We start from the raw sequence: 23,578 nt of genomic DNA, 5'->3' as shown, positions 1-23,578 counted from the left end.
TTTGATCCCAGGACTTGGGAGGCAGAGGCAGGCAGATTTCTGAGTTCAAAGCCAGCCTGGTCTACAGAGTGAGTTCCAGAACAGCAAAGACTACACAGAGAAACCCTGTCTCAAAAAAACCCAAAAAGTTACAATAAATAAATTAGTAAATAAATAAAACAATGCATGTTTGAGGAAGGAGGTTATTTCCCGATTTGAACGTTATACAATGTGTACATGTATCCAAGTATCCTGTGACACACTACAAACAATTAAATTTTATGCTGTTATGAGTTGGTCTAAAAAAAACTAAATAATAGAGGGCTGGAGAGAAGGCTCAGCAGTCATGAGCACATACTGCTCCAGCAGAGGACCCAAGTTCACATCCTAGCACCTACATAGGGCAGCTAACAAGAGAACAGTCAATCCTTTCTGTCCTCTGTGGATGCCCGAACACTTGCATGCACACACAAAGACACAGACATACAAAACACACACAAATTTTAAAAATAATTTTAGGAATTTCAGGCTGCCTATGTAGCTAAGTGACAGAATGCTCTTACCTAGTCTGTACAGGACCAGGGTTTGATTTAAAAAAAAAAAAAAGATTTATTTATTTATTATGTATACAACATTCCTTCCATGTATGCTTACATGCCAGAAGAGGGCACCAGATCTTATTATAGATGGCTGTGAGCCATCATGTGGTTGCTGGGAATTGAACTCAGGACCTCTGGAAGAGCAGTCAGTGCTCTTAACCTCTGAGCCATCTCTCCAGCCCCCAGGGTCTGATTTTTAAAAAAATTAAATTAAAAAATGATGTAGCTGGGGTGCAGTGATGGCTCAGAGGTTAAGAGCACTAGCTGCTCTTCCAGAGGTCCTGAATTCAATTCCCAGCACCCACATGGTGGTTGACAACAACCTATAATGAGATCTGGCGCCCTCTTCAGGTGTGCAGGCATACATGCAGGCAGAACACCGTATACATAATAAATAATTTTTTTAAAAAAAGTGATGTAACTATCAAGTAGTTCCACAGAAAAGCCAATGCACTAACATGGAAAATATTCATATTATGACATTCATTGTTAAACAAATCACATATCCAAAATAAACGCAACTTTGCGAATCTACCAAAATCCTTGCAAAGAAATATATCCCCAAAGAGCCTGGAGCTATGACTCACTGGTTAAGAGCACTGACTGCTCATCCGGAAGATCTAGGTTCAGTTCCTCGCACCCAGATGGTGGCTCACAGCCATCCGGGGAACTGCGGTCACAGGAATCTGACAGACACATAGGCAGGCATTCAAGCTACTGCATTAATCCGTGCTCTTAACCGCTTAGCCGTCACTCCGCAGAGCTGGGACAACATCTCTGGGTCACCATACCCAGCGACAACAGCTTAAAAAGGTGGCCAGGAGCATCATCTCTGTACTTGAAGGATACACAGTATTTTATTAGGCTCCTGCAACACCAAATCTATGTGTGGAGAAATGAATGAAACTAAAATTTGGGAATTTAGAGTCTTCATGATGCATGACACCAGTGAAAAACTTCAGGCTTTTAAGCAATTGTGAGGGGCACTCCTCTCGTGAATATATTCTGAATTTCCCCTAAGCATGGCAGAAGCCAGTACTGACTGATTGATGTCCACTGACCAGCCTCTCCTGGATGCTAGTGAGTGAACTTTTCTGAATACTTCGGATCCTCTCTAGCCTCTGGACCAACAGTAACATCATCTGAAATTTATTAGAAGTGCAAATGTCTAAGTTTTACTTAGCCTAGATGTTTTGAATCACAGTCTACATTTTTTGTTTTGTTTTTCGAGGCAGGGTTTCTCTGTCTAACAGTCCTGGCTGTTTTAGAGCTGGCTTTGTAGACCAGGTTGGCCTCACACTCACAACGATCTGCCTGCCTCTGCCTTCAGATTGCTGGGATTAAAGGCATACGCCACCACCTCCTGGCTCAGAGACTACATTTTAAATAGGGTTCCCATATGATGATGCTATTCAAACTAACACTTGGAGAGCAAGCATTTGCTTAGCACACACAAAAGCCCTGGGTTTGAACAAGATATCACAAAAGGAATGATAGTAAGGTTGAAGTAACGACAGGTGCCTGTACTCCCAGTATTTGGGAAGTGGAGGTACATTGTGGAATACTGCTTTAATTATATAGAGATATGTTACATTTGTGAAGTATTACTTTAACTATGCAAAGTTATGTCTCATTTGCTTATGTTACATTTGTTTAATTATGAAAAGATGTGTTGCTGTTTCACCTTGCCTGCCTAAGACACCTGATTGGTTTAATAAAAAGCTGAACATCCAATAGCTAGGCAGTAAGGGGGATAGGCAGGGCTTGTGGGCAGAGGGAATAACTAGGAGGAGAAATCTAGGCTCGAGGGAAGAGAACAAGAAGAGAGAACAAGGGAGAAAGAAAGGGAGACATCTGGGACTAGAAGCCAGGCAGCCGCCAGTAACTCAGACTCAGAATAGGACACATAGAATGAGAGAAAGGTAAAAAGCCCCAGGGCAAATTTTAGATTAAGAGAAACAGTTTAAACTAAGTGATTAGAGCTGGCAAGAAACAAGTATAAGATATAAGCCGAGCATTCTTAACTAATAATAAGTCTTCATGTCATGATTTGGGAGCTGGTTGGTGGCCTGAAAGAAAGCCTGCTACAGAGGGGTAGTGGGGGAGGTCAGGAGTGGAAGTTCATCCTTAACCACACAGCACAGGCCAGCACAGGCTACATAAGACTTTGTCTTAAAACAAAACCCCAGAAAAGGAGGAAAGAAGAAAAGAAAGGAAAGGAAAAAAATTGTATTTGCTGCATTAAGAGTTTACAGAGCTGGGTGATGGTGGCACATGCCTTTAATCCCAGCACATAGGAGGCAGAGGCAGGAGGATTTCTATGAGGAGTTTGAGGCCAACCTCATAGAAGTTCCAGGACAGCCAGGACTACACAGAGAAACCCTAGCTCAAATAAAACCAGTTTACAGAGGTGGTACACAATTATAATTCAACGTTCTGGAGGCTGAGGCAAAAAGATTATAACTCCTAGGCTTGTATAGGTTCCATAGATAGACACCCTCCAACCACAAGAAAACAAGCAGGGCCAGCAACACAAATGGAAAGGGCCTGCCAAGATGCCTGCTGCGCCATCTTGATGGTCTAAGTGAGAGCCCAGAACCTGTGTGAAGATGGAGAGAACCGACTCCACAGGTCATCCTTTGACCTGGATGTGTGCGGCGTGGCATGTGCACCGTCTACCCTCATCACCACGCAAAACACACCCCACCACCACCATAACAAAGTTTACAAAGCAAGCACTGAAACACACACACCACACACACATACACACGATAGATAGATAGATAGATAGATAGATAGATAGATAGATAGATAGATAGATAGATAGATAGATAGAAAAAACCCTGCGCACCTTCGGACTTTAACACAGAAAGTCCTTTTCATGTGACGATTGCCTTAATGGAATCCTGGATGCCTTGGACACCATTCGAGAAAGTATGATGTCACTCATCAGAAGACATGTACACATGACCTCGAACATTGCATTTTCTGTAAGTTTGAGAGGGATTCATAGTCTGACTACCAACAAGAGACTTATTTTCGTCACTTTTGAGTTTAGACATATTGTTTATGGTTGGATTTTGTGACTAGGCTGTCAACACAAGTTGTTGAAGATGTTTGGGATTAATGTTCCTTCCTGGGTAAAAAAAAAAAAAATAAGTAAAACATTTAATTGTGCTGTATTAGAATTTGAAAATAAAGACTTTTGCTTAGTTCTCGCGTTTTCTGAGTGTTATTTTAATTTGTGATCAAGAAACACACAACTAAGAGCATGTTTGCTTTCTACAACCACTGGGGTAAAGTAAATAACAAAAGCTGTTAAGGAGAAAAGGTCTCACTTAAATTTAAATGCAGGCAGGATCTGGCTTGTTTGCTTAGGAGTGAAAAACTTTAACAACTTAAAATCAAACCCTGGGTCTCTGTAGTCTTTAACTTGAGGTGAGAGGCCTGCTCTCCCTTTCTTGATGTTTCTTTCTTTTATTTCACAACGCTGTGATCAAACTCTCCACAGTCCGCTCCCAGCCCTGCCTCCTGCTGCTACTAATCACAGGGGCGCGGTCCTCGCGAGCAGAGGGCTTACTTCTCTAACTGGTGCTGTGCCTATTTCCTCCCCGTCTTCAGAATCGTGCATCCATGACCCTGGTACAGCCCCACCGTCTTTTTAGTCGACACACAGGCTTTATTGCCATATGTGATGGAAAAACCCATCCAATTTTTTTCATCATTTGCATCAGTGGTATCTATTTCTAAGGATTATTCAAGGATTACCCATAAATATTCAAAGCCCTGTTCCCGTGGATCTTAATCTCTGCTATATTTGGCTTAGGGTTTTGTTTCCTAAAAAATTTTCCATTTCTTTTCTCCCTTTCACCCTCGTTAACATTTGGTCAGCCCCTATATTTGCAATTCCTTGTGGCTCAGATAGAGCTGTATGCAAAGACAAGGCCGGGCAAGCTGTGGGGCTTTATATAAAAACAGAGAGTTACTCAAAATAGAGATACTTTGCCCTGCATTGAGTTTCAGAAACTAAAATTTGAATAAGCTTGAAAAAAGAGTATCTCTATACTTCGTTTACGAAAATTCTTAGAAAGTGTCTTCTTTTTATTATAATTAAAAAATTTTTTTTGGGTGATCCCTTTTTCTTTTTCTTTTTTTTTTTTTTTTTTTTTTTTGAGACAGGATTTCTCTGACAGTTCTGGAACTCGCTTTGTAGACCAGGCTGGTCTTGAACTCCCACAAATCCTCCTGCCTCTGCTTCCCGGTCCGTCTTATTTTTTAAATGCATTGGTATTTTGCTTGCAAGTTTGTCTGTGTGGAGATGTCAGATCCCCTGGAACTATGAGCTGCCATGTGAGTGCTGGGAACTGAACCAGGGTCCTCCAAGAGCAGTCAGTGCTCGTAACCCCTAGCCACATCTCCAGCCCCAGAAAGTGCTTTCTTTAGTGGTCTCTGGTGACCACCACTATGAAGCTAGTCAGGCATATCTTCTCAGCTCCCCCTACAAAAGTTTGATGGGTTTTTTTCTGCATCTCCCCCCCCCCCCCCCCCCCCCCCCCCCCCCCCCCCCCCCCCGTTTGCTCCTCAGTACTGCCTTTCTACTTTTGTTTGGAAACAATCAAGCCACGGGATCAAATCTGGCAACTGTCTTTCCATTCTGTCACAACCATTTCCGTCTGTCATTTCCCCATCATTGTTCAGCTAGAGCTGAAGCCAAATCAGACACAGAGGGGTAGCTGGCCACTGTTTTAGGTTTCTTTTCTTTTCTTTTTTTTTTTTTTTTTTTTTTTTCGAGACAGGGTTTTTCTGTGGCTTTGGAGCCTGTCCTGGAACTAGCCCTTGTAGACCAGGCTGGTCTCGAACTCACAGAGATCCGCCTGCCTCTGTCTCCCGAGTGCTCGGATTAAAGGCGTGCACCACCACTGCCCGGTTTAGGTTTCTTTTTAAAGATTTACTTATTCATGTATTTTATGTGTCTGAGTGCTCTGTCTTCATGCCCACCAGAAGGAGGAATCTGGTTCCATTGCAGATGGTTGTGAGTCATCCTATAACCTGGGAACTGAACTCGGGACCTCTGGAAAAACCATCAAATGCTCTTAACCGCTGATCTCTCCAGCCCCATTTGTCTAGTTTTTAAGAATAATTTTTATTTCATTTATTGGTAGTGTGTGTTCCTGCAGGCACACACATGCCCTAGTATGCATGTGGAGGTCATAGGACAACTTTCAGGAGTTGGTTCTCTTCTTTCACCCTGGGTTCTGTGTTACTGGACCCAGGTTGTCAGGCTTGTGCAACAAACATGTTTACCAGGTGAGCCATCTCACCACCAGCTCTTGCTTTATTTCATTACTTGTTTTTTTTTAAAGATTTATTTATTTATTATGCATGCAGAGTTCTGTCTGCATGTACGCCTGCCTGCCAGAAGAGGGCACCAGATCTCATTATGAACGGTTGTGAGCCACCATGTGGTCGCTGGGAACTGAACTCAGGACTTCTGGAAGAACAGTCAGTGCTCTTAACCTCTGAGCTATCTCTCCAGCTCCTATTTCATTATTTATTTGTTTTGAGACAGGGTTTCTTTGGGTAGCATTAGCTTTCCTAGAATTTGCTCTGTAGACCAGGCTGACCTGAAGCTCATAGAGACGGCTCCTCCTGCCTCTGCTTCCTGAGTGCTAGGATTAGAGGCATGTATCACCACCACCACCAGATTTCATTTACTTATTTTTAAGTTTGAATGATTTGTTTTATGTGTATGAGTGTCTTATCCACACGTATGTCTGTTTCACCATGTTGGTACCTGGTGCCCTCAGAGGTCAGAAGATAGAGTAGGATCCCCTGGAACTGAAATTACAGACAGTTGTAACTGCCATGTGGGTCCAGAGAACCAAACCTGGGTCCTTTGTCCTCTGGAAGAGCAGCCAGTGCTCTTAACTGCTGAGCCATCTCCCACTTTCCAGCCTTAACTCCTGTAAAAACAAGTTTTAAGTTAGTTAATATGTAGCTGGACTTTGGACTTATGGCTGAAAAGTGACCTCCAAGGAACAACCAGCACCCAGGTACTCTAGTTTTCTGCCTCTCTGTCTCTGTCTCTCTGTCTCTGTCTCTCTGTCTTTGTCTCTCTCTGTCTCTCTCTCTGTCTCTCTCTCTGTCTCTGTCTCTCTCTCTGTCTCTCTCTCTCTCTCTCTCTCTCTCTCTCTCTCTCTCTCTCTCTCTCTCTCTCTCTCTCTCNCTCTCTCTCTCTCTCTCTCTCTCTCTCTCTCTCTCTCTCTCTCTCTCTCTCTCTCTCTCTCTCTCTCTCTCACACACACACACACACACACACACCAAAAAAAGGAAAAAGAAAAGGCAGAAACATGGGCCGGGCTTCTGAAATGTTCCTTAGGAACTACTGCCAAGGTTGAAGGAGAGAAAAGAGAATCACAGGCTGCGCATTTGTGTTTCCAGCTGTCAGTGACGGATACAGAGAGGACCCCACGTAACCGTGGCAAGTGAACAGGCCCCGGACAAAACTGACACAAGCTGATCCGGCCTTGGGAAGAAATGCTGCCCTCAGAGATGCAATCTTCGTAACTCGTCATCCCATCTAACCAGACTCACTGCAGACACATATTTTCCCATGCTCGTGATCACTATTTAGGGAACAATTGCTCACAGAGTTTGTTCTTGGAGCTCCCTTTAAATGGAGAGATAGAGGCTATCTGTTTAATTAGGAAAGAAAATGAGTTGTGTGCTGAAGTTGCTACATAAACCTGCACCTCTATCAAGTGAAACTGCAGGAGGAAGAAACTCCCATGGATTCTGCTATCAGCTGGCCATGGTTGACCGAAGCGGCACACAGCGGCAGCACAGATAAGGGGAAGGTAGTGTGGAAGGTATGACGCAGGGTTTCTCATTATTTGCTTATAAAAATCAAACAGGCCACTTGTTGGCCTTGTGGCTAGATCACGTGCAAAGGGAACAAGGGAAGCATTGTGCCTCTGCCGGTCAGTTGTGGAGGAACACATATGCCTTTTCGGTTGTTCCATCACCTATTTGTTTTGGTGCTGCCGTGAAGGTGTTTGGATGTGTGCCTGAAGTCACGAGCAGCTGACTCCAAGGAAAGGGGAGTGTTCTCAGTCATCGCTCACCTAACGAGCTGAAAGGCGTTCAGAGGGCCTGGGAGTGTAGTACGGTAACAGAACACTGGCCTGAGTACCCATAGTCCGTCACAATTCCAGCCAGCCAACCAAGCAGCCAACCAACCACCAGAAACGGACAAACCCTGAACAGCAGAACTAAGTCATGGGGCGGGGGTGGAGGTTTGCAGGGGTAGGGGGGGTGGGAGGTAGTGGGGGGAGGCGGGGATACTCCCTGAGGAAGAGCGCCTTCAGGCTCTGCCAGAGTGCATCACCTGCCACACCTCTATTCTGTGGCCTGGTACTTCAGATGTTTTGCTCCACCCTCATCCCCAAAGTCCCTCCAGATGGCTCCATCTAGTTCAGTTCCTCCAGCGGAGCACTGATTCATGTGATAATGCTTTTCCAAGCTGGGCGGTGGTGGTGGTGGCGCACACCTTTAATCCCAGCACTCGGGAGGCAGGTGCAGGCGGATCCCTGTGAGTTTGAGGCCAGCCTCGTCTACGAGAGCTAGTTCCAGGACAGGCTCCAAAGCTACAGAGAAACCCTGTCTGGAAAAAAAAAAGAAAAAGAGGAAAGAATAAGAAAAAAAAAAAAGCAATATGCCTTTTCATTTTGCCCTTTTCATCTCTTGAAAAGCATTCCAAGCCCATAGAGAAGGCAATAGATCAATATCTTTAACCACTGCATACAACTATTGTAGCATTTTATCATTTGATCACCTCCAATTTCATCCCTCCCATTGTGGAAAATGATTCACTAAATGCTTTGTATTGGTGCTTTCCTTTTTCCAGCTGAATTGAATGATTATGTAGCTCAGGCAAAGGGAAAGCTCCCCCAGCCTTTTCCAATGATTTTCTGAAGTGAGACAACAATGGAAGATTAATGGGAGAAAAAGATAAACACATCTATCAACACGCACAAGGAACAACCGCAGAAGGGCCATTGCCCAATAACCAGTGAGTTCTAGATAATTATATTGCCTTCTTTGTGGGAGCAGGGAGATTGGGAAAGATGACTAATTTGAGGAGTGGTAAATAATATTACATGAATAAATGAACCCCATACCCGGACAGTAGTTAGTGAAGGATTGTATTTGGGAATTGAATGGGCTTAGGAGAAAGCCAATGGCTTGTGAAAAAAATCTATCCGGGTGTGATTCCATTCTTCTCTCTCTCTTCCTAGAGATAAGGGGTTAGTTAATGAAAACTCGGTGAAGGAAGCAAAGGTGAGTGTATACTTTGGAAAGTCTGCTTTTAGGCAAATACAGCGATGTCAAAGTAAAGTCTCTTCCAAGATTGGCTGTTCTCCAAGGACCTCTAGTTTAAACTAATTAGCTTCTTGAGTGTCATATGTCCATATTTTAGGGTGATCAACCTAGATGTCTCCTATAACATCTATATCCTCTCTCTCTCTCTCTCTCTCTCTCTCTCTCTCTCTCTCTCTCTCTCTCTCTCTCTCTTTCTGTGAGACAGAGTTTCTCTGTGTAACAGCCCTGGCCGTCCTAGAACTAGCTCTGTAGACCTGAACTCACAGATATTCCTGCCTCTGCCTCGTAAGTGCTGTGATTAAAGGGGTGCACCACTGCCGCCCAGCTAACACCTATATTCTTATAGCATAGTTAATGGATGTTACTATATTGCTTTCCAAGGAGGTTGAACTGGTTCATATTGCTCCCAATATACACCCAAGAACTCTATAGCAGGTACTGCTGGTCTTAACATTTTTCTCTCTAATAATTATAAAATTATATCTAATTACCTTAATTTTGACTTTTAAGATGAATAAAGTTTGAGCCCCTTTTAATGAGGATTTTGTTGTCTGAGGTTTCTGTGCCACTAGGTCCATTTATCCCCAAAGAAATCACACAGAAGTCTATATTAGTTATAAACTTATTGGCCTAGTAGCTCAGACTTCTTAACTCTTACAATTTCTATTAGCCCATTATTATTGTCTGTGTTAGCAAGATGGCTCAGTACCTTATTTGGCTAGGCAGTCACATCTTGCTTCTTTTGGGGTTGGGTCACGACTGCAGAGAAAAACTTTCCTCTTCCTAGAATTCTTGTTTCCCTGCCTCTACTTCCTGCCTGGTTACCCCACCTATACTTCCTGCCTGGCTACTGGCCAATCAGCGTTTTATTAAAATCCAATTGACAGGGTACAAACCGTTGTCCCACAGCAGGATTTGAACACTTATATTACTTATTTTACACACTGTATAAAACACCTAAGAAGCCGGGCGGTGGTGGCGCACGCCTTTAATCCCAGCACTCGGGAGGCAGAGGCAGGTGGATCTCTGTGAGTTCGAGACCAGCCTGGTCTACAGAGCTAGTTCCAGGACAGACTCCAAAGCCACAGAGAAACCCTGTCTCGAAAAACCAAAAAAAAAAAAAAAAAAAAACCTAAGAAATATTATGGAATTGGACTGTCCTTCAGTGGTAGAATATGTGTTCAGTGCGCATGATGTCCCTGGTCCAATCTTTATCACCATATGTATTTTACGATAAATATTACTCTTTGCTTTCTATATTGTTCACCAAAGTTTAAGTCATATATAGTCAAAATAACTATTTACAGTTATAAAGATATTCCTTCTGAGCTGGGTGGTGGAGGTGCATGTCTTTAATCCCAGCATTCAGAAGGCAGAGGCAGGAATTATCTCTGGGAGTTCGAGGCCAACCCAGTCTACACAGCAAGCTACAGGACAGGCTCCAAAAGCTACATAGAGAAGCCCTGTCTCAAAAAGCAAAACAAAATAAAAGTTCCTTTTGTGGCCAGGCATAGTGGCACATGGCTTAAATCCCAGCACTCAGGAGGCAGAAGAAGAAAGATCTCTGTCAGTCTGAGGCCAGCCTGGTCTACAAGTTGAGTTCCAGGAAAGCTAGGGCTGCTACATGGAGAAATCCCATCTCAAAATAAAAATAAAAACCATAACAACAAAAATTCCTTTTGTATCCAATTTAAACTCCATAGCCAATTATAGTTCCTTGGTTTCAAATCTTGGTGGAAAAGTTCATCATTATATCTAGAATAGATAGTACAACCTCGATGTTTTATATATAAATACATACACACACATTTGGCTTTTTCTATACAGGGTTTCTCTGTGTAGCCCTGGTTCACAAACACTTGTAACTCTAGCCCCAAAGGATCCAATATCTCTGTGGGCTCCTGGATTCACATGGTATCACACTGCCCCCAGTAAAAATAAGATAAATCTTAAAAACATATTTAGAGACATTTACTACCATTTTTTTCTCATAGCTTGTCGTAGTTGGGGTTTCTATTGCAGTGAAGATACACCATGACCACCACAACTCTTTTAAAGGAAAATATTTCATTGAAGTATCAGGTTATAGTTTCAGAAGTTCAGTCCATTATCATCATGGTGAGGAGTACGGTGGGGAGCAGGGAGACATGACACTGGGTACATCTTGACCAGAAGGTAACTGGAAGTGGACTGTTTCACTGAGCGGTATCTTGAGCATAGGAAACCTCAAAGCCCACCCCCATAGTGACACACTTCCTCCAAAGCCAACCTACTCCAACAAAGCCACACCTCCTAATAGTGTCACTCCCTATGGACTTATGGGAGCCAATTATATTCAAACTACCACAAAGCTTTTGGGTCCAATTCCTATGAACTGATGATCTTTCATCTTATTCAAAATATATTGTATCTTAGGGGCTGGTGAGATGGCTTGGCGGGGAAAGTGCTTGCCACATAAGTCTGAGGATCTGAGTTCCATCTCCATCACCATACCCACGTTAAACAGCTACAGCAACAACTAAGTAGAACTGCGATCTCAGCACTGGAGAGGTGGGGGATCCGATCAATGAGCTTTATGTTCAGTGAGCGACTCTGTCTCAAGAATTAAGGCGGTGGTGGCGCACGCCTTTAATCCCAGCACTGGGGAGGCAGAGGTAGGCGGATCTCTGTGAGTTCGAGACCAGCCTGGTCTACAAGAGCTAGTTCCAGGACAGGCTCCAAAACCACAGAGAAACCCTGTCTCGAAAAACAAAAACAAAAACAAACAAACAAACAAAAAAAGAATTAAGATGGGGGCAGGTGAGATGGCTCAGTGGGTAAAGGAACTTGTTGCCAAACTTGAGTTTGATCCCTATGACCCACATGGTAGAAGAAGGGAATCAACTTCCAAAAACTGTCCTTTGATCTCTATGACCAACAGCATGGTGTGTGTTCCTCACCGCTAAAAATAAATGTCATGATTAAAAATGATGTAAAGGGGCGAGTGATTGTGGAAGATACCCACTGCTGACTCTGGCTTCCGCAATCGTGAACACACACACACACACACAATTGCATGTGTATGTGTGTAAGACTGTTTATCTGCACTCTGGGCATGCAGCATCTTCAGAAGCCAGGAAAGAATGTCAGATCCCCTGGCGGAAGCTGTGTGCCACCCGGCGTGGTGCTAGGAGCTGAACCTCACATCCTCTACAAGAGTAGCAAGTGCTTTAACCACTGAGTCATCTCTCCAGCCTATAGTACTTTTTGGTGTCTTATAAGATTGGGAGACAATCTAAGAAATCTTAATAAATCTTAAATGTATTACAGAAGGAGATGTACTTCTAAACTATTTTTATAATGCACTTAGCTTATTATAGTTCTCAGAATTTTTTTTAAAAAGTACTCTTCGGGGTAGAACATGCCTTAAACTGCAGAGTTTATAGTAGGCAGCTTACCAGGATTTGAAATGTGAAATGTGTACGTGTTACGACCCTGCCACTGCAGTCAAGAAAGTGAACATACTTCTCTCCAGTCAAAGTCTTCTCTTGTGTTTGTTCACCCTCCCTACTCAGGCAGGCCCTCATCTTATTGATTTACTTTACTTTTCTTTTTTTTTTTCCGTTTTTGTTATTTTCTTTTTGTTTTTTCCAAACAGGCTTTCTTGGGCTGCAGAGATGGCTCAGCCGTTAAGAGCACTGGCTGTTCTTCCAGAAGTCCTGAGTTCAGTTCCCAGCAACCACATGGTGGCTCACAACCATCTGTAATGAGATCTGGTGCCCTCTTCTAGCATACAAACATACATGGAAGGAATGTTGTATACATAATAAATAAATAAATCTTTAAAAAAAAAAAAAAACAGGCTTTCTCTGTGTAACAGTACTGGCTGTCTTGGAACTCCCCTTGTAGACCAGACCTCAAATTTACAGAGATCCACCTCCCAAGTGTTAGGATTAAAGGTCACTACCACCTGGCCCCCTGATTTGTTTCTTATCACTACTAATCAGTTCACCTTTTCTGGAGTTTTATCTAAACAGACTCTTGCCTTAAGGAACTTTGTGGGAGTCTTGCTGGTTTTAGCTAGCATCATTGTTTTGAGGGTAATCTATGCGGCTGCATGTATAAACTGGTAATTCGCCTTCATTGCTTAGAAGCATGGTAGTGCATGGCTATACAATTCCCATTTAACGATAACGGACATTTCAGTTTGGAGCTATTACAACCAAGCCTTTCAAATTTTTGTTTATTATTCAAAAATTTTTAGTTTAGATTTACTTACTTTATGTATATGGGTGTTTTGTCTGCGTGTATGTCCTGCACCATGTGTGCCCAATGCCCTAAAAGACCAAAGAAGGCACTGGATCCCCTTGGGACTGGCAGATGGTTTTAAGGATACAGCTGTATCAAGGAGACAGGTTTAGCTAAGCTAGGTAGGAGAACTGTGTAGGGGAGCAGTCTTCAGGCTATAAATATCCAGGGGGCAAACACTATGGTGGAAGTTTTCTGCATACACTATTAATATCCGCATACAGACCAGAGGGAGGGACTTGCCATTTTCCCCTGAGCCTCACCCCGGCTGGGGGAAGGCTTTGACATTTTCCCAAGGTTCTGAGGCTCCAGAGTCCTAGACATGACTGGCACGTGTCAACATCACACATACTCACTCAGGACTTCACACACTCAAGGCTTCCTCCACTCCACTCCCACTGTTTGTGTGAGAAGCCTGTCTTTCTGTGGAGCTCTGTCTCTCTACGTAGCCCCTGCACATCAAATATCCTGAGCAATAGCTGGGTGGTGGTGGTGCACGCCTTTAATCCCAGCACATGGGAGACAGAAGTAAGCGGATCTCTGTGAGTTCAGGGTCAGCCTGGTCTACAAGAGCTAGTTCCAGGACAGGCTCCAAAGCTACAGAGAAACCTGGTCTCAAACAAACAAACAAAACTGATGGAGGAAGGTCATTGAGCAATAAAGAAACTGCTTGGCTAGCCCTGATAGGGTAAAGCATAGGTGGGAGGAGTAAACAGAATAGGATGCTGGGCGGAAGAGGAAGTGAGGTCAGACTCTGCTCTGCTCCCAGTCAGACCAGACAGCTCTGCTCTCTGGAGCAGAGATGCCATGCTCAGCTCTCCCTGGCAGATGCATGCAATGAAGCTCCTCCGACCCAGGATGGACATAGGCTAGAATCTTCCCGGTAAGCGCACCTTGGGGTGCTTACACAGATGATTAGAAATGGGCTAAATTAATATGTGAGAATTAGCCTAGAAGAGGCTAGATAGAAATGGGTCAAGCAGTTAAATGAATACAGTTTGTGTGTTGTTATTTCGGGCATGAGCTAGCCAAGCGGCCGGGGTGTTGGGGACGCAGCCCCGCCGCTCCTATTTCAACACAAAACAAAACAACAAAATCAAATATCCTGAGCTGATGGAGGAAGGTCATTGGTTAATTATAATAAAGAAACTGCTTGGCCCTCATAGGTTAAAACATAGGTGGGAGGAGTAAACAGAACAGAATGCTGGGAAGAAGAGGAAGTGAGCTCAGACGCTATGTTTCCCCTCTCTGGGCCAGACACGATGAAGCAAGCCGCCAGGTCAGACATGCTGAATCTTTCCCAGTAAGCGTACCCAGTGGTGCTACACAGAATATTAGAAATGGGTTAGATCAATATGTAAGAGCTAGCCATGTGGGAGCCGGGTGGGATGAAAAGCAGGCCCGCAGCTCCTACTACACTGAGCTATGAACTTCCACACACGTCTCCTCAATCCAGGAAATTTGTCTGTTTTTTTTTTTCCTCACTATGCATTGCAATCTGGCTAATTCTCTAACTTTTCATTTGCTTTAGAGAAAAATGTATATAGTCTCCTATGAACTCTAATGTTATACACATTGTCTTGGTGCTAGGGATCAGGACAGAGTGTGCTGAGCACATACTATACCACCAAGCTACACCAGCTCCCAAAAGTCTTCACTTTAGCCTTGGTCAAAAGAAGAAAATTCCCTTTCTTTCCCTTTAGCTGTTAATGGAGTGTTCAAGTGTTTGGGCTGCGATAGACAAAAGTCTTGTGAATATCAATGTGTGAGTCAAAAATAAATAATTTATTTTTATTTTGTAGTCATTGGTGTTTTGCTTGCATGAATATCTGTGTGAGGGTGTCAGAAGCCCTGGAACTGGAATTACAGACAGGTGTGAGCTGCCATGTGGATGCTGGGAATTGAACTCGGGTCCTCTAGAAAGAGCAACCAGTACTCCTAGCCACTGAGCCATCTCTCCAGTCCCCACGTACAAGTCTTTAAGGGACTCAGACTTTGAGTTTTTGCTTACTACTTAAGAGTAGAAGGGCAAGGTGATCACTGAATGATTCAAGGTATTATACTTTCTCCAGATTGCTTATAAAATTCATATAAGGTTGAAACACACAGTAGAGTTGTATTCATCTTTATGTAATTTAATTTTATAAATGGCTCTTCTCTTTGGCTTTTAATTTGAATGAATCAAAGCTCTATCTCTAGTCTTATCTTCGTATTCTGTACACATCCTTTTAGGAATTGGTATAGTGGAGTCTTCTTGTCCCCACTTCCTGCTCCCAAATACCACTCAGAGTCCCAATATTAATATTTAATATTAAAAATGCTCTGCCAATAGCTCAGGCTTATTACTAACCAGCTCTTACAACTTAAATGAACCCATTTCTATTCATCTATGTGCTGCCCCAAGGCTCATGGCATTTATCTCTCTGGCATGTCTTGCTTACTCTCTGTCTGTCTGGTGACTCCTCTGACTCCACCCTCCTTCTTCCCAGTGTCCTTAGTTTGGTTGTCCTGCCAATACTTCCTGCCTGGCTATTGCCTTAGCTTTTTATTAAACCAATTTGAGTGACAAACCTTCACAGTGTACAAAAGGATTATTCCACAGCAAATTGGTTTTTATGAAACACTGTCTTACCTTGTAGCCCAGGCTAGCTTCAAACATGTGAATCCTCTTGCCTCAGCTTCCCCAGTGCTGAGGTAACAGGCAAATACCACCATGCTTTCTTACTCCCTTAATAAAGTAAGGTATGGGGCTGGAGAGATGGCTCAGAGGTTAAGAGCATTGCCTGCTCTTCCAAAGGTCCTGAGTTCAATTCCCAGCAACCACATGGTGGCTCACAACCATCTGTAATGGGGTCTTCTGGCCTGAAGGCATACACACAGACAGATGCATAATAAATAAATAAATAAATAAATATTTAAAAAAATAAAGTAAGGTATGATGCGCACTTACTTTATGAAACTTATGAGGGTTTCTTCTTTGGCCATAGACTGCTTTTTCTTGACAAAGCCCTGAGACTACAAGCTTGCATTAATGCAAAGCTAGTTAATGTAAAGCCGAGGACCAGGACTTTGTGGCTTTGTGCATTCTAGGCAAGCATTCTACCATCTGAGAATCAAATCCACAATCTCCTAGTCTGAAATCTGTTGATATAATATGAAGGTCTAAAACCTTGGTTTTTTTCTTTCCTCATTCTTACAGTCTTTGGATTTATCTGTCTCATTGTGGAACAACTCCACACCATGTATTGTATGAGAAAAATTTGGGGGGGACATGCAACACTCCCATCTATTCACCCCCAAATAGCGAGCCTATAACAAACCAAAGTATCTGTATCATCAAAACCCAACTTGATGAAACAATGAGTATTATTGGGGTTACTTACAGCAATATGGCTGAGAGATTACTTACAGGGAGCAGAAATGACTCACACAGTTGGAAACCTGGAGCACATCACTCAGTGTGCAGGTAGCTCCATGGTTGGAGAGTGTCCTTCCCAGGGGCCTCTGTTGGTCTAAACCTCTTCCAGGCAGGTTTTCTTTTCTGAGAGTCTTCTGTGAAGCTCAGCTTGAGTCTCGACAACTCAGCTGTACTCAGTCTTCTGCGCATCTCAGAGTCTGATTTGGACTCTGAGATTTGATTGCTCACTCTGGCAGGGAAGGGTTTAGAGAATCTGGTCAGTTTCAGGGACTTCCTGCAGATACTTCGAGTTGTTTACCTTCCTACTTAAGGAGCTTCCTGTAGGATGGAATGTTTCAACCTCCTAGAAAGCAAAACACCATGATTATGAGCAGTAGTACAGTAGATAACATCATTTGTTTATGACAGTTAAGTGGAATAAGTCTTAAAATTTAACATTAATAAAAACAGCTCTGGTGGTCCATACCTGTAATGTTAGCATTTGGAAGGTAGAGTCAGGAACATCAGAACATCAGACCAAGGCCATCTTTTGCTACATTTAGGTTGAGGCAGGGGATGGAGAGACGGCTCAGAATAGTACCTAATGTTCTTGCAAAGAACCAGTTTGATTCCTAGCACCTGGGCCAGGAAGTTCACAATCACCTGTAACTCCAGCTCCTGGGGATCCAGTACCCACTTCTGGACTTCAGGGGTCTCTACATTCTCACATGTGTAAAAAACCTACAAGCAGATATGCACCATATACATATAATTAATATATAAAATATTTATATATGTGAATATGCATATATATACATACATATGTAGCTGGGCAGAACTGGTAACATGCCTTTGATCCCGGCTGTCAGGAGGCAGAGTCAGGAGGATCTCTGTGAGTTTGAGGTCAGCCTGGTCTACAAGAGCGAGTTCCAGGACAGGCTCCAAAGCTACAGAGAAACCCTGTCTCAACAAAACAAAACAAACAAGCAAAAGCATGCACACGTATGTTTCTTGCATGCACAAGAAGCAGTGTAATTAAAGAAGAGATTCTCGTACATTTGCAGAGTACTTCCTCAGGATCATTGTTACACTGGTCATGATTTCCTCACGATTGAGCCCTATTCATTACTATTCTTTTGTTTGGTTTGGTTCACTTTGAGACAGACTCTGACATAGCCGAGGTTGTCCTTGACCTCACTATGTTCCTGTTTGTACTTGCCAAGTACTGGAAGCACAGGCATAAGCTATCACACCCAACTAAGACAAATATTTTTATAGGGTAAACCACAAAAGTGAATTTTCAAATGAGATTTGATTTGCTATTGAGTGATTTCTTGCCTTCCTTACACACACAGTATTTGTCTCAATAATGTCTGGTGTTTAGTGTGTGTGTGTGTTTCTGACTGTCTAATGCAGGGAGAGGCAAACTAGACAAGCACTCTACCACTGAGCTACATCCCTAGCCCTAAGCATGGCTTCTTTTTATGAATAGCCTTTTCATGCCCATGAGATTAAAAATTCTTCCTTGTATGGATTAACTGATGAACAAGGAAGTTTTTCTTCTGGCTGGAGATTGCCGCATTCATTACATTCGCAGTGTTTCCTCCCAGTACAAATGTTTCTATCTTTAATGAGGTATTGCTTCTAGCTAAAGAGGCTCGACAATAAAATAGCGTCTTTCCCACAGACGCAAGGCTTTTTAGGAGGATGAGAATGAAGTGCTCCGCTATAGCTGGCGCATCTCCATGCTGATCATTCGTGGGTGGAATCCTTTTCCTACTCTGGAGGCAGGGTCTCACTGCATTTATAGCCCTCACTGGTCTCAAACTCACAGAGATCCACCTGCCTCTGCCTCCTGAGTGCTGGTATTAGAGGCGTGTGTGCCACAGGGCCTGGCTTGTACGGATTCTTAAAGGTAGAATGGGTGGTGGGATTCAAGAAAGCATTCGGTGACCTGAGGAGGAAGACCAGCTGTAGAGCCACGCCACAGGTCTAAGTTTTGATTTCCAGAAAGACAGCGGGCAGTGAGAAAATGCATATGTAGAGAGAATACCATTTGGGAAAAGGAGCGAATACTAACAGATGTTATTTCTCTCCTGTATACAGTTTCCTCACATCTAAGAGGTGCTGCTTTAGCTAGGGGGTTTTCCACATTTGTCTCATCCATCCATTTCTTTTTTGTATGAGGTTTTTAGCCGCTGAGGGCTTTGTTTCAGTTGGACTCTCTCCAGCATTCCTCACAGGCGGAGGCTTTGGCACTGGCAGCAAGAAATTCAGCTAGCTTTTGCCTGCTGGGTGCTTGAGGAATCCCCTCGGAAACGGGGAAGTCTGTTCGAGTGGAGCTGGGTTCTGGATGTCACAGGAAAGAATTTTAGAATGACTCAGAATAAAGGACCCTTAGGGGGTTTAGCATTTGAGCAGAAAGGCAAGGTGCACCTGAAGGAGACAGAGGCAGGTGTTAGGAGAGAAACTACCAAAGAGCAGTGGCTGCTGGGGAGACTGTGATCTGAGAGCTTCAAAGCTGCACTTAAGCTTAGGATAGGGGAACTATGGACTGGTGTGTCCTTTCTTCTTATTCTCAGACTTCTGTCCTTGAAAAGGAGACTGTTTTGGAGAGGGGATTCACAGCAGAGATACAACATCAGTCGAAGGTGATTATCACCATTTATTAATATGTCACCATTTATTAATATGGATTCGCACATTAGTTCATTAGCCATTTTTTAAAAAGATTTATCTGTTTATTAATTATGTATATAGTGCCCCGTCTGCATGCATGCCTGCACTCCAGAAGAAAACATCAGACCCCTTTACAGATGGCTGGGAGCCACCATGTGGTTGCTGGGAATTGAACTCAGGACCTCTAGAAGAACAGACAGTGCTCTTAACCTCTGAGCCATCTCTCCAGCTCCCCATTAGCCATCCTTTAAAAAATGGTTTGTTTATTTTTATTTTTGGTGTACCAATTGACATCTGTACATGCATGTGTGTCCGTGTGAGGGTGTCAGATCCCGTGGAATTGGAATTGTAGACGGTTGTTAGTTGCCATGTGGGTGCTGGAAATTGAAACTGGGTTTTTTTGGAAGAGCAACCTGTGCTCTTAACCACTGAGCTCCTTATTAGCCATCTTTAGCACTCTTGTTTCTGGCTTTTCTCTTAAGAAGTAGAGTTCTGCAGGGCATCTGGCCAGTATGGAAGATGCCTGGGTGTCAGCCAACCGGAGTAAGAGACCAGAACTAGGAAAGTTGAAGGGGCCCTTTTCCTTCTTATATCTCCGTTATTTCTTAAGTATGTTTCCTACCTCAGTTTTCCTTTTCAGTTGATTCTCAGCAATCAGTGGACATCTTTCTGATGAAGGCTTTCCTCACACAGCCCCCCTTTAAATGAGATCGCTAGAACGAGAACATAGTTCTGAGGATTTGTTGAGGACACCTCCAGATTCAGTTTCTCCTGCCATACTCTTAAGCAACAGAGTAGACTTCTGTGACAAAATGCTAGGACCTTCAACATGCACATGGCACAAGGAAGCAAGCAAGCAGGCAGGCAGGCAAGCAAGCAGTTCTGAGCCAGCATCCTCAAATCCAGTTCATCTCAGATGCTATCTTCCGAGATACACCTCAGATCCCACAGGGCGAGTGCCCAGTCCTGCTGCTGCCAGCTTTAGCTGCCAGCCACAACCCCAGGATGTTTTGCCTGCACTTCTGATGGCCTCGTCTAAGCTGGCATGTCCACACTTCCGCCGTGGTTTCACTTCTTCACTAAAGCAGCTCATAGGACATGATGTTTAGCGGCTTGTTGTAAAGGATGCTGAAAAGGTTACTGGTAAAGTCCAGATAAGGACAGAACAGGGCAAGGTAGGGGATGAATCACCCTTCAAGGACATGCTCACTTGTCCTGGCTAGCCAAATTCCATTCTTTTGAGTTTTTATGAAGGTCTCACTATAGAGGCATAATTGATTACATATTGGTGATTGGCTTAACTTTTAGGGGAGGGGACAAAAAGCCTCAACACTGTAATTCTGCTTTGATTTTTTTTAATATTTATTTATTGATTTGTTATGTATACAATATTCTGTCTGTGTGTATGCCTGCAGGCCAGAAGAGGGCACCAGACCTTATTACAGATGGTTGTGAGCCACCATGTGGTTGCTGGGAATTGAACTCAGGACCTTTGGAAGAGCAAGCAATGCTCTTAACCACTGAGCCATCTCTCCAGCCCTCTGCTTTGATTTTTTTTTTTTCAGGTAACAGCCTCTATCTAAAACTATCTAAGGTTTGTCATTCTCTGCACACATATACCTGCCAAGCTTGTTAGTATAAATCAAAAGCTTCCCTCATTCTGACATCTAAATTAAGGTTCAAAAGTCTTTCATATTGAATCATATCCAAAGAAGGCTTTTAGTTTGGCTTTTTTTTAAAAATTGACTTCAAATCTGATTCTAGAATCAGGGAATACTTTTGTTTTCTAAAACAGAGCAAATCTTGTCCACAGAGTTTTTTTTTTTTTTTTTTTTTTTTCTTTCTTGAAGTGAAATGTTTGACAGGAAGTTCTTTTTCATTTCATACACTTTCTGGTTTTTTTTTCCTTTGACTCTGCTTCATGGGGAGAGAGGCTATTTGACTGGAAAGCTTTTACATGACTTTGCTCTCAGCTGCCTAATGTCCTCGGCCTCTTCTCGTCTTTACGATTCTTTCTCCAGCATCTCTGACTCTAATGAACATGGTCCAGTTTTGTGATGCGCTGTTGTGACATAAATGTGTATCTGGCTTTCGTCCCTGACTATTGTCACATTAGTCCTAAAACCCTTGGAGTGCGTGTGGGGGTGGTAAATGTCTTGTATGCCAATGAGATAAATGGGGGACTTAGCTGCTTGGGGATGGGACTAGCCTCTCGGAAGACCTAACTGCTGCAACTTTCAGGCCCACTTTCCACTTCTGAGGTAGCGAGAGGGATGAAGCTGCTCACTAAAGGGTAAATTGACCATCAATGGCCAATGACATGCTCATGTATCAACCCTGTCTATGTAATGAAACCTCCACAAAACCCCAAGGGGCTAGTTCAGAGGTTCTGGATTTCTGAACGTTTGGAGGTTTCTAGATGGCAATGAGTCAAGAGTAAGTGAGTGGGTCCCAGTCTTTATCCATGCCCTTTGCCTGTGCATCTATTCCATGGTGAGCGGGTACCAATCTTTATCCACGTCCTTTGCCTGTGCGTGTCTATTCCATGGTGAGCGGGTACCAGTCTTTATCCACGTCCTTTGCCTGTGCATCTATTCCATGGTGAGCGGGTACCAATCTTTATCCACGTCCTTTGGCTGTGCATCTATTCTATATGCATGCTCATCAGAGCCATCTGTAATTTTCTTTATAATAAGCTGGCAAATTTTGCTGTTAACGATCTGAGATAGGGTCTCTCACTGTAGCTCTCCTGGCCTGGATCTCACAATGATCCTCCTGACTTAGCCTACTAAGGGCTAAGCTAGCATTTGTAACCCTCCTGAGTTCTGTGAACCAATTTAGTACATAGAACCCAATGATGATTTGTGGGAACCCTGACTGATGTCTGAAAAGGGGGCCTTCTAGGAACTGAGCCTTCGACCTGTGGGTTCTGACTCCATCTCCAGGTAGATTATGCCAGGACTAAATTGAAGGGTACCCATCTGATATCTGCTGGAGATGTGCCGGGTACATGTTGGGAACACAAAAGCCTTTGGGCTGTATTGAGTATATGGATGCAAGAAAAATAGTTTGGCTATTTGTAGCTCTTACAGTGACCTTAAAAATCCTGGCTGTCTGGGCCACAAAGGCAAATATCCCATAATAGCAGGTTTTTTTTTTTTTTTTTTTTTTTTGGCAGTCTTCTCTGTTATTGAGAAATGGTGGTTTTAGGGTTGGAGAGATAACTAGCTGCTAATGTGCTTGCTTTGCATCCTTGAGAACTTGAATTCATTCCCAGGAGCCACACTGAGAAAGCCAATGGGGACCCTGCTGAGACAGCTCAGTAGTGGTGAGTACAGACTGCTTCTTCCAGAGGACGTGGATTCAATTCCCAGCATCCGCTTGGCAGCTCAAGGTAACTCCAGTTCCAGAAGATCTGATGCTCTCTCTGTTCTGGGCATCGGGTACTGGGTACTCACGTGGCGCACAGACATACATGTAGGCAAAATACCCATACACATTAAAGAAAAAAAGCCAATGGGCAGTCAAGGTGTTTTAGCAGATGAAGGTACTTTCCACCAAGCCTGGCAATCCGATTAGCCAGTGTCTGAGCTTAGTTGCAGGCAGCTCATTGGTGAATCGAGGCTGACTCTTGCTTGCATCGGTTAGTAGGATATGTGGATAGCTGATGTATTTTAAACCCCTGGGTCTGTGCTTATGAGCCCTGGGACACCATTTATGTCTTCGTGTGAGGGTGTAAAGCAAGTTTGCTCCCTATGGGCCCCTTTCCAGTGTCTGAGTCTATTCCTCTTATCTCTCATTTCAGTGGTTTTTATCTGTCTCAGTGATGGTTTTCACTAGCTTTTTTTTTTAGAAGTTTTTGTTACACTTTGTTTATTTCGTGTGCATGTGTGTGCGCGCACATACATAATGGTGCATGTATAGAGGCAGAGGAGAGTCTGTGGGTCATCTGGCTCCTTTCATTACGTCGGTCCCAGGGATTCAATTCAGGTCACCAAGCTCAGCAGTAAGTACCTCTACCCACTAAGCCATTTCACCAACCTCTTGACTTACTTAGCAATGTGGAATTAATTTTAACGGCAGGCATAAAAATGTACCATATGAAAGTCAGACCAGAGGCTGGTGAGATAGCTTAGCAGTTAAGAGCCCTGACTGCTCTTTCCGAAGACCAGGTACAATTCCCAACACCCACATAGCAGCTCATAACTGTCTGTAACTCCAGTTCCAGGGGATCGGACAAAGCGTGCATAAAATA

This window comes from Alexandromys fortis, unplaced genomic scaffold, assembly GCF_014885135.2.
Source record: "Alexandromys fortis isolate MF-2015 unplaced genomic scaffold, M_Fortis_MF-2015_v1.1 scaffold_108, whole genome shotgun sequence".
Classification (NCBI taxonomy): domain Eukaryota; kingdom Metazoa; phylum Chordata; class Mammalia; order Rodentia; family Cricetidae; genus Alexandromys; species Alexandromys fortis.
Note: the sequence above shows the minus strand (reverse complement) of the source record.